At 52.4% G+C, this 9,723-nt stretch overlaps 1 long non-coding RNA gene across 3 annotated transcripts; it reads right to left on the bottom strand.

Moving 5' to 3' along the window:
* Positions 1–480: 480 nt before the first annotated feature.
* Positions 481–6,530, bottom strand: LOC128626960 (uncharacterized). Of its 3 annotated transcripts, XR_008391075.1 has the most exons (5): positions 6,457–6,530; positions 5,989–6,155; positions 4,798–4,991; positions 1,855–2,005; positions 481–1,625 (listed from the first exon to the last, which is right to left on the bottom strand). It is a non-coding gene; the product is annotated as an uncharacterized LOC128626960 (long non-coding RNA). The 3 variants fall into 3 exon arrangements; XR_008391076.1 differs by having other exon boundaries at positions 481–2,005; XR_008391077.1 differs by having other exon boundaries at positions 481–2,005; positions 6,041–6,155.
* Positions 6,531–9,723: the final 3,193 nt, after the last annotated feature.

The following is a 9,723-nucleotide window of genomic DNA, read 5'->3' as shown; positions in this document are numbered from 1 at the left end:
CACTGTTGCTTCACCCAAATTCTGCACTGTGGCTGGTGTAACTCTGTCTCTGTCCTGTGCTCCTGGGTCCCATTTCTGGCTTTGTTGAGGATGGCAGTTCCATTTTTTAGTGACCAGCAAGGAAAAAAAACGAACAAAACAAACAAAAAAACCTTTTGTCTGTAGCAGGACATTTACAAAAGATATCGAGATAACAAATGTTTTACATATATTTTTTAAAGATTTTATTTATCTTTAGAGGGGAAGGGAAGGAGAGAGGGAAATATCAATGTATGGTTGCTGGGAACTGGCCTGCAACCCAGGCATGTGCCGCGACTGGTAATCGAACCACAATCCTTTGGTTTGCAGGCACACACTCAACCCACTGAGCTACAGTAACCTTTAGGGTCAGGGCTGTTTTACATATTTTTTAAAGTTATGCGAAGTAATGCATGAAATTTTGAAATGAGACAGAAAAATGCATCCTGATAAAATCGATCAAAAATCTGCCTGGAAAACCACTATCTGAAAAATTAGTGTAACCGGGTGCTCCTGTGGGTTCTGGGCATCGGAAGTGTTGGGGACCCCTGGGGTGGTCCCTCACAGGGCAGTAAAACTCAGGTCTTGGCGAGGAGGAAGGAGGGCCCATGGTGACACTCGCCCCTGCTTCTTCTGCCTGTGGGGTTTGCCTTCTCCCCTCGTGGCCAGCGCCATCATTAGCCACTTGGCTTTTTAACAGGCCAGTTTTTAATGAGGGAACAATGGCTTCATTTGTGGTCTTTGGGCGAAAAGCAGCAATTGAGGGAGCCCATTGCACAGCCCCGGTGGCCCACCTTCTCCTGGCTCTCCTCTGAACTAACAGTCTAGTAAGGGTGACAGACATTGAGCTCTTTTTTCTGCCTGTGTTTATGTTCTTTTTCTCCTCATTCCTCTCAGGTTTCCATATATATGACTTCTTTCCATGGTTTCAGAGTTGGAAGGAGACGCATTCAAAATGCAAATACATGTATGCTGACGGTGAGCCAAGCCCCTGCACCTTGTAAAGTCTCCGTGAAAGGCTGGAAAAACCCCAGTGGGACTGGGGAATAACCCAGCACCAAGTATTAGTGCAACACTGATAAAGAACCGTTTGCTGCACAAATGATCGAGCGATCGGCTGAGGGAATCTAAACCACAACTTCTCAGACCCTTATGGATATAAAACCTGATTTATGCCTATTTGAATAAACATAATTTTTAACATGTTACTCTCTCCTCCTAAGCTCCCCACACGTCCTCCGATAAAGGAGTAGCAAGTCTTCCAACTGTATTTGGGATCTTCCAGTGAATGCTTTGTCTGGGAGTTACCCCTGCTCACGCTGCATTTTCGCCGCGATGAGGAGGGACGGTCCTGGGAACTTGAAGACAGCACACGCATCAGCGTCCCTCTTGCCTTTTCCACTCTTCCTTCGTTCTGGTAACATTAACTCACAGCTTGCAGACCCCCGTCGAAGCTGAATGGCTTGCAGTGAGTAAAGTCTGTGCTTGCAGAATGCCATAAAATCCTTTTAATATTCATTCAAAGGTACAAGCTCTTGGACCACAAAGGTCCCTTCTTCTGGTCCCTTCTTCATGCCCAGACATGCTCCGAGACTTGGCATCATGCCCTGGAAGCAAAGCACACAGGCCAAACAAAACCTTCATTTTCACTGCTCAGAACAACGGTCAATTCTTTAATGTAATTACTTAGAACAAATTAAGAGTTTAGATCCAGGAGCCTCCAGGCACTCAAAAGAACATGGAAAATAGGAGAGGGATGGTCTAAGATGCCCCTGGGCCACAAAAGGCCAAACCCCACGGAGGCCTGGTGTGACCCTGGTAGACGTGAGCTCTCACCAAGTGCGCCCTCCAGGACGTGGGGCAGGGGACGGTCGCGTCTGCGTTCCACGGGTGCTCTGTCTCGGCCGGCGGCCTTCTGCCTCAGGTGTGATTTCTTCATTTGGGAGTAAGGGGTCCTCTCTCCACCATCAACTGAAGACTGATGGCCCTAAGACAAAACGTGAAGACCGTGTCGGTGACAGATGGAGGGAGACAAAGGCAAATCCCACGCACCTGAGCTGCCACGGCACAAGCGAGCGGGTTCCTGGGTGTGTGCGGGAAGAGCGGAGCCTCGGGCACACACGCCACGAGTGTGAAGTCACTCGAGGCCGAAGTGCTACTGGGCAGGTATGGGAATGGGGACTTTTTCATTGTTTTATTTTTTAAATTGTTTTAATTTTTATTTTTAGAGTGAGGGGAAGGGAGGGAGAGAAGAGGGAGAGAAACGTAGACGTGGATGTGCCAGCGAAACACCAATCAACTGCCTCTCACGCGCCACCAGCCGGGGACGAGCCTGCGACGCAGGCACGTGCCCTGACGGGGCATCGAGCCATTGACCTTTCCGTCTGTGGGATCACATCCAACCCACTGAGCCACACCAGTCAGGCTTGGGAAAAGGATTCAAGTCACTTTTATTTAGGAGAGTTACTAGGATATAGTTATGGGGGGTGGTTATAGGACCACTCTCCTTAAAGAGCTTACCAAGGAATCATAAAAGCAAACAGTACATGGAACTTCCCACAAGCCGGGCACTGCTCTGTGTGTGTGATCGTTTACATACCCGCTGGGCAGCCCTCGGAGCTGGGCACCGTCACTGTCTACTACTACAAACTGGGGAACTAAGGCTCCAAGATACTGCAGTCCCTGCCCCCAAACACCCTGCCAGTAAAGGTATAAGCGGAAATTCAGGCTTGGTTCTAGAGACTCTGCCCTTAAGCACTTAAATGCTAAAAATAAAAACACTGCGTATACACAGAAAGACTAGAATTTAAAGGCTAATGTCCTTTTCTCCAAGTGGTGGGCTACGGTTAATTTTTTTCTTTTACATTTTTGTGTCTCCCAAATTTGCACCATGTATCACTTCTGTAATCAGCAAGAACATGGTCAAGGCCTGCTTTAAAGTCCTGACTCTAAAATCCGTGACTTTCAACAGTCTGGGAAGGTCATTGTCCCCAGGGGCTCTGAGGGGGAAATGACATGAGCAGCCTAGACATTTTGATTTACTAATGGCCAAATTTTATAAATAGTCACCAAGGAAAAGTGACAGTGTGTCCCTCTGCAGTGCCGCTTGTGGCTCGGGGCTGGACGAGGCGTCAGAGTCTCACAGGAAGAATGAATGTACCCGCTCTGACAGCCCTGAATGGAGGAGCTTAGCAATGGAAGGGCACAAATACACTTTCGCAGGGCACACGCCATTAAAAGTCATAATGGAAAAATCCACTGTATACTATTTCAGCAGTGAAAAATTGAAATTTGAAATGTAAAAGTCATACCATCATCCAATTTAATTCATAACATACATGTAATGAATGTAGGAAGCAACTGAAAAATTTAAATCTGACCAAGCCGATTTGGATACAATTTTAAGAATGCTCTCACCCAGGCTGGTGTAGGTCAGTGGATTGAGCGGGGGCCTGGGAACCAAAGGGTCACTGGTTCGATTCCCAGTCAGGGCACATGTCTGGGTTGCAGGCCGGGTCCCCAGTAGGGAACACATGAGAGACAACCACACATTGATGTTTCCCTCCCTGTCTTTCTCCTTCCTTCCCCCTCTCTCTAAAAATAAATAAAAATCTTTTTTTAAAGAATACTCTCAAGGTTTATGGTAACATATTTAATACAAGGTCAGTTAAAAAGGCATAAATGCAGAAGGTGGCAAACTAAAATTTAGAAAACTGACTATCAGTTAAGCTCTTTTGTTCACCTCAGAAACAAAATAAGTAACGTATCCAATGCTGGTAGCTTTTGTATCGATGACCTCTTTCCTTATCCTTCTCTTTAAAATCCGTATGTACACGTCCCTCTTTTTGAAAGGGGAGGCCGATAAGCAGCTGGGGTCTCACTTTCCCGGGTTCGTGCATCTCTGTGAGGGCAGGGTGTTGAAGTGGGCACCTCACTGACCCCCCACTTCTGTGTTCCTGCCAGAACCAAGGGCTTCTTCCCCCAGCTTTGGGGGTGCCAGCAGGAGGCAAAGCTGCCCACCTTCAGAACTGCCCCTGGAAGCAGGCTGCCTTGACCGAGTCCCTGCCCCTTTCCTGGGCAGCCTGCCTTCGGACACTGGGAAAACGCCACCCCAGAAACCTGGCCTCGCCTTCGCCGGGATCAATCCGCAGGGCGCTCCCCACTCAGCTGAGGCTGGTTCCAGCTTAGCGCCTCCCTCTGCCTGTCCTGCTTCCCTTCCTTTCCTCCCACAGCTGCCGATCCCAGCACAGAGTGAAGCCAGGGGGTCGTCGCCTCTGGCCGGGTGTCACTTCCCAGCACGAACCCCACCACCAGGGAGGGAGAACACCCATCTCTGGTGGCCGCCGGCCCCTCTGCCGCACTGACTGCAAGGCCACAGCCTTGAAGCTCATCTCACAAATAACACAAGGAAGGAAGGCTGCGCGTCCTCTTCGCACAGACCCAGGACGTGGATCAAAGAACAAAGAGGACCCTTCTGGAGGACTGGTGGGTACACGTCTGAAACGCGGGCGGGGCTGCAGGGGACCTGGGAGGCAGGGTGGCAGCTGCTTAGCCCACAGTCTGTCCCTGGTACCATGGTCGCACCATGTTAATTAAATCATTCTCATTAATTCAGCCCGAGTGTAAATTAGGAAGGAATGAAGATAAATTAGGTTTGAAGGCAGCTAATACATTTAACCCCATGCTGCTTATTTTGCAGCCTAACAAAGTAACGCTGTTAAGACAGATAACAAGGCCAAAGCCATGAGCACAGCTTCTTAATAGCATTAAAAATGAGACCTTGGTTTGGTGTCACAAGGCAGAGCTGAAGACCAGCTCCCAGGAGCTGGCAGGACCAGCCTGACATCTTGAGTGAGGTGGTGGCCACTGAATGACACGGGCGTCTGCGGGGCTTCCTGAGTCGCCTGCGACTCAGATATGGGCTATGTCGATGGCCGTCCAGTGTGATCGCAGGCCTGTCCAGAGGGTTTTTCCTGCAAAGACAGAAGTCTTGCTATTTTTTTCTTCCTTGGGGTGAAATGACAAGAATTACCTTTAGAACCGGCTGCGAAATGTTGGAAAATAACACGGTTTGTGTTGTGATCATAAATATGCTAAATTGCAAATCACTTTCAGCTGTGAAATAAACATTAGACCCTGCACACAGGCTGAGAACTTGCCGCACGTGGGTTCCAGCAAACCGGTGTGCGGTGTGCGGTTTGGGGGAGCTCCCCTGCAGCACACACAGTCCCCCCCAAGCGAGTTTAGTTACTGTGTCTTTCAGCAGAAAAATGTCTTCCAGTTTTGTAACCCATTGATAGAGCCAATTTCTTTTCCCTGCCTCGCGTGGACTGTCTCCGTGAGGCAGATGAAGCAAATGTATACATATGGCCACTGAATGCATTTCAAGGTTTTCCAGGCCACAGCATTTCCCCCTTCTCTTCTCTGGAAGCGCGGAAAGGGGGCTGCATGAGGTAGAGCCGAGGCGGGAAAATGGCCCCGGCGCGCCCCTCCCTCTCGGCATAGCTATTTTCGAGGGGAAGAAAACGTGGCCGTGCCCTTGGTTAAGGACACTGCGGTTTCCAGGTGGTGAAGACCCGACACAGACCCGCTCCCGCGGCCTCCTCTGACCAAACCCACACCCGACAACTGAGCTGTGTGCAGGTGTCGGGCTGGGCAGGGTCGTCTAGGTGAGGTTCTAGGTAAACTTGACTAAGTGACAGTGGTAGAAGGAAATACTTCTTCCTGAGAGGAAGTGTTAATCTCTTAAATGAAACAGAATATTCCCTCCCAAAGGAGGACATTAACATTTGGTCTTCAAGACCCGCCTGCTTGCTTTTGACCTGCCCCCTAGACAGACAAAGTACTTTTACTGGGCGGCCGGAGGCCCCCCCCATCGGTCTCCCCGAAACCTTGTGACGGGCTGCAGAGGCGCCCTTTTAAATGACACGAGCAATAGCTACACATGCCCACCTCCCATTTTTTCAGCACCTATCTCTAGTGGCCACCGCGTTTCTATTCTTTTGGTCTCCCCGGACTGTACCCACGGCCCCTTCGGGAACAGGGGCTGCTCCGGGCGCTCTACAGTCTCCACGTGGTTCTTACGGTGAACCGACCCGGCCGCCTCTGGCTTCGTGAAGCAGCGTGGAGCTGAGACTCTGCATAGGAATTTAAAATATGAAACAGATTGGTAAAAGCTCGTGGTGAGGCTGACGACTTAATGCTAACAAAGGACTTCAGAGGGCACTGTCTTTCTTTGTTTGCGAGGAGCGAGATTTCTCAGCGCGAATACCAGGAGGAACCGCGGGTGAAGAAAAGTGGGATCGCAGTAACGAGCTTCAGCAGTCTCCGGACTCTGGGAGCGCCAGGCAGGGCCTCCTCGGCCGGTACGAATCATCGCTGCGACCAGCGCCCGAAAGAAAGCTGGGGGCCAGGGGCGCGGGGACCTGGCTGTGTTACCTGGAGTCGGGCAATTCAGGCACCTGGGCCTCGGTTTCCTGACTTGTAAAACGAGCGGGCTGGACTGTAATCTCTACAGTTAGTTCATGGATTTAATTCCAAATCCTAACCAAACCAAACCAACCAACCAACCAAAACAACAGATGTTTTTGCTCCCAGTGTTAAGTACAAAGCTCGAGAATGGGTTTCATAACCGGTGATCGAACTGCCTGGTTATTTTCGAATCGCCTTCTTTTTCCCCCCGGCACGGGGCGCTTCAGACCTGTGCGCGCCGGGCCGTTTCTTTGCCGAACTCTAAACTAGCACAACTGAGCGATAAAAGACGGGAAGGGTCCATTCTGAGTGGGTGATTGAGGCTTTATCGCGGGCGGGAGGGGGCGGCGTAGCGGCTCCTTTGAGCAGTTCGCTTTGAATCAAGCGGCCCCGGCGATTGGCTGCGAAGCACGTGGGCGCGCCCGGCGGACTGAGCGCGGCCGCGGCTCCCGGTGGCGCTGCGGCTCCGGCGGGCGCAGCGCAGGGTCCGGAGGTGGCCGCCGCACCCACTAGGGCTGGGGAGGCTGGCCATGGGGGAGCGCCTGGGGTTTGGGTCTGTGTCCCTCCTGCCAACGAGAAATTCTATCGCCCGGCTTTGCCCAACCTGCAGTGTCCCCGGAGTGTCCAAACTTGGGCCCCTCTTCTCCACACTGTCCTCCCCTCCAGGTGTCCCACCTAGCGAGCGGGCTGTCCCGAGCTAGCTCCTGGCCGCCCTTCTTAAGCATCTACCGGGCTCAAGCAGCGCGAGGCGCACAGCTCAGGGCTGCACTCCCCTGCCTAGAGTCGGTCGGCTCCGGGGCTATCCATTAAACTGGCTGGGCCAGAGCAGTTCAGACACTCCGACCTGGGAAAACTTGTTTCGCTCACGGTCCCCAAGGGCTGCAGCTGCTCGCTTATGGCAGAGATAGCGTGTCCGCTTTGTCTCCACTCTCCAAGGCCCCCTCCCCCGCTTCCTCTCTCTAATAACTCCCCCAACAAACGCTCTTCTCCAGCTCTCTCCTTCTCCTCAGCGGGCGGCCCCCTAGCGCTCCCTCCCTCCCTCTCCTGGTGTCACTCTCGGCGAACGCACCCTTTCCCCTCCCCTCCTCCCCTCCCCTCCCAGTCGCACCGCCCCACTTATAGCCCGGCGCACCGCGGCCGGGCGCAGACTGCTCCAGCAGCCAGAGAGGCGGCGCGGCGGTGGCGGTGCGGAGACCCAGTCCAGACGCCAGGCGGCCGCCGGCGCGCAGAGCGCTTTCTATCTCCCTCCCCCGGCTGTACTTCCAGCCCGCCTCCTTCCGCGGCGCCTGTAGCCGCAGGCTCGCATCTCCTCCCGAGACTCGCTCCCCGGAGACTCTCCACCGGTAGCGGACAGAGTCTGCGGTGTGCAGCTCGTGAGGCTAAGGCGAACCGCCAGCTGTAGCCGGCCGGAGCCAGCGCCCTGGGCACGGTCCTCTCCTCTCCACGGCCTGCGCCTCATGCGCACCCCTTTCGCCCGGGCAGTCGCTACGGCTCCCAAGGACTGAGACGTCCGCTTCGTCGCCTCCCGGCCGGGTGACCCAGGCAAGAACACAGCTAGCTGTGCACTGAGGCCAGTCGCCACTGCCGTAAGTTTCCCCACTGCCCCTACCTGTTGCGGGCGCCGCGGGTTTCAGGGCACGTTGGCCTGCAGGGGTGTGTTCACCAGGGAGTCTGCACTGCTCCCGGGACTGCGGAGCTGCGACTTAGGCGGAGATGGAGAGCAGTTGTTGGGGCGGAGAACCTCAGTGTTCGCTGCCTTCCACGGAAAGCCAGGAGCCGGGCATCGCGGGAGGGCCCCCCTCTCGCCCGAGCAGCCCCTGGGCGAGCTGTTGGGGGATCGAGGAACAGGGCCAGGGTGTGATGACTCTCCTCCTTCCGCGGAAAGCACTGCTTCCCTGGGGGGTGGGTTTCCCGCTGCCTCGTACTTAGCAGTCTCCAGGGCCGACGCGGGTTTGTTGGCCTTCGTTTCGCCCCACTAGGCACAGTGAACACGCGCGGACATCCCTCGTGAGGGCGCGTTCGCCCTTACGGAACGTCTGTAGGAAATGAATGAAAACCGGTTTTTTTTTTTTTCAGAAAAATTAGGTTTCTTCTCATGCAAGTACACTACTGGGCCTTTCGTGTAACATTAATTCCGAAGGACAAGAATTGCTGGGCAGGGTGCAGATGAACCATTGAGCTTGTTCAGCTTGTAATTTGGTGTCGCCCCGAAAGGCTCGGCCAGTGTGTTGAGCGCTTCAAGCGTTTTAGGGGACTGCATGGTGAATTGCCTTTCTTGTTCAACAAGATCTTTATAGTGTTGTTCCATTGTTACCAATGGCGCAGAATGCCCCCAGAAAATCTGCTTAGTTTCTCCCTTTGATTTCATTGAGATCCGGTGAAAAACCTGAAGAGATGTGACTGGGACTCAGAGTTGAAGGCAGAGAGCCTGGGTAAGGAGCTTTAAAGGGAACTGAAGTTACTGTAAGTAAGCCTTTTTGATGTTCAGGGTAATAGCAGCCCTTTTCTATCTTCTGTGTAGATGCAGGTTAAGTATATGTGTGCATTTTTGGACACTTACTTGGCATGCAGATATTCCCTCTGGGGGCTTGAAAAGTGCCAGAAGGATGATTCATTTTATGTCGAAGGTGTGCTTAGTGACTATAGAAATGATTCCTGCTGATATTTGATGTTTGCATAACTCTAAACCAGAAAGCAACTTTTCCCATGGGTCGTCCAGTACCCCTTTTATTTTCATCAAATACTGCTGCGAGAATGTTGACTTCTGACTGTGACATGCTTCTCCATCTGGATACCATCCAAGAGGACAGGCTGGGTTCTTCCTGTTGGCTGTGTCCAACCTGGAGTACAGGCACATCAGTGCAGGATGAATGGAGCTGCAGGCCCTAGACTCCTAAGGTCTTCAAGTTTTCCTAAGTATAGGTCTGGGTGTGAGTGGCGTTTGGCACCACCCACGTATCTAGTGCTCAGGGACACTGGGTTCTGGGCTCCTGGGATTCCTGCTCTGTGACTTATAGTGGTGTGTGTGCACCTTGTGTGGGTCCTCATTCTAAAGCAAGAGCTGCGTTGCTCTTGGCCTGAAAAGAGGCAGCTTTTGGAGGTTGCTTTGGAAACATAAGCTTTAAAAAAAAAAAAGGTGTAGCTACTTTATTTGAATTTTTTGTAAGTATTTAAGCTGTCTTTTGAGGTTCAGGCTTAAAGTCTTCCTTCAAGTGCTTCAGATGGAATCTACTA

This window comes from Artibeus jamaicensis, unplaced genomic scaffold (genome assembly GCF_021234435.1).
Source record: "Artibeus jamaicensis isolate MK-2021 breed Jamaican fruit bat unplaced genomic scaffold, CSHL_Jam_final contig_2521, whole genome shotgun sequence".
Taxonomy (NCBI): Eukaryota; Metazoa; Chordata; class Mammalia; order Chiroptera; family Phyllostomidae; genus Artibeus; species Artibeus jamaicensis.
This window is presented reverse-complemented; position numbering and strand designations above follow the sequence as displayed.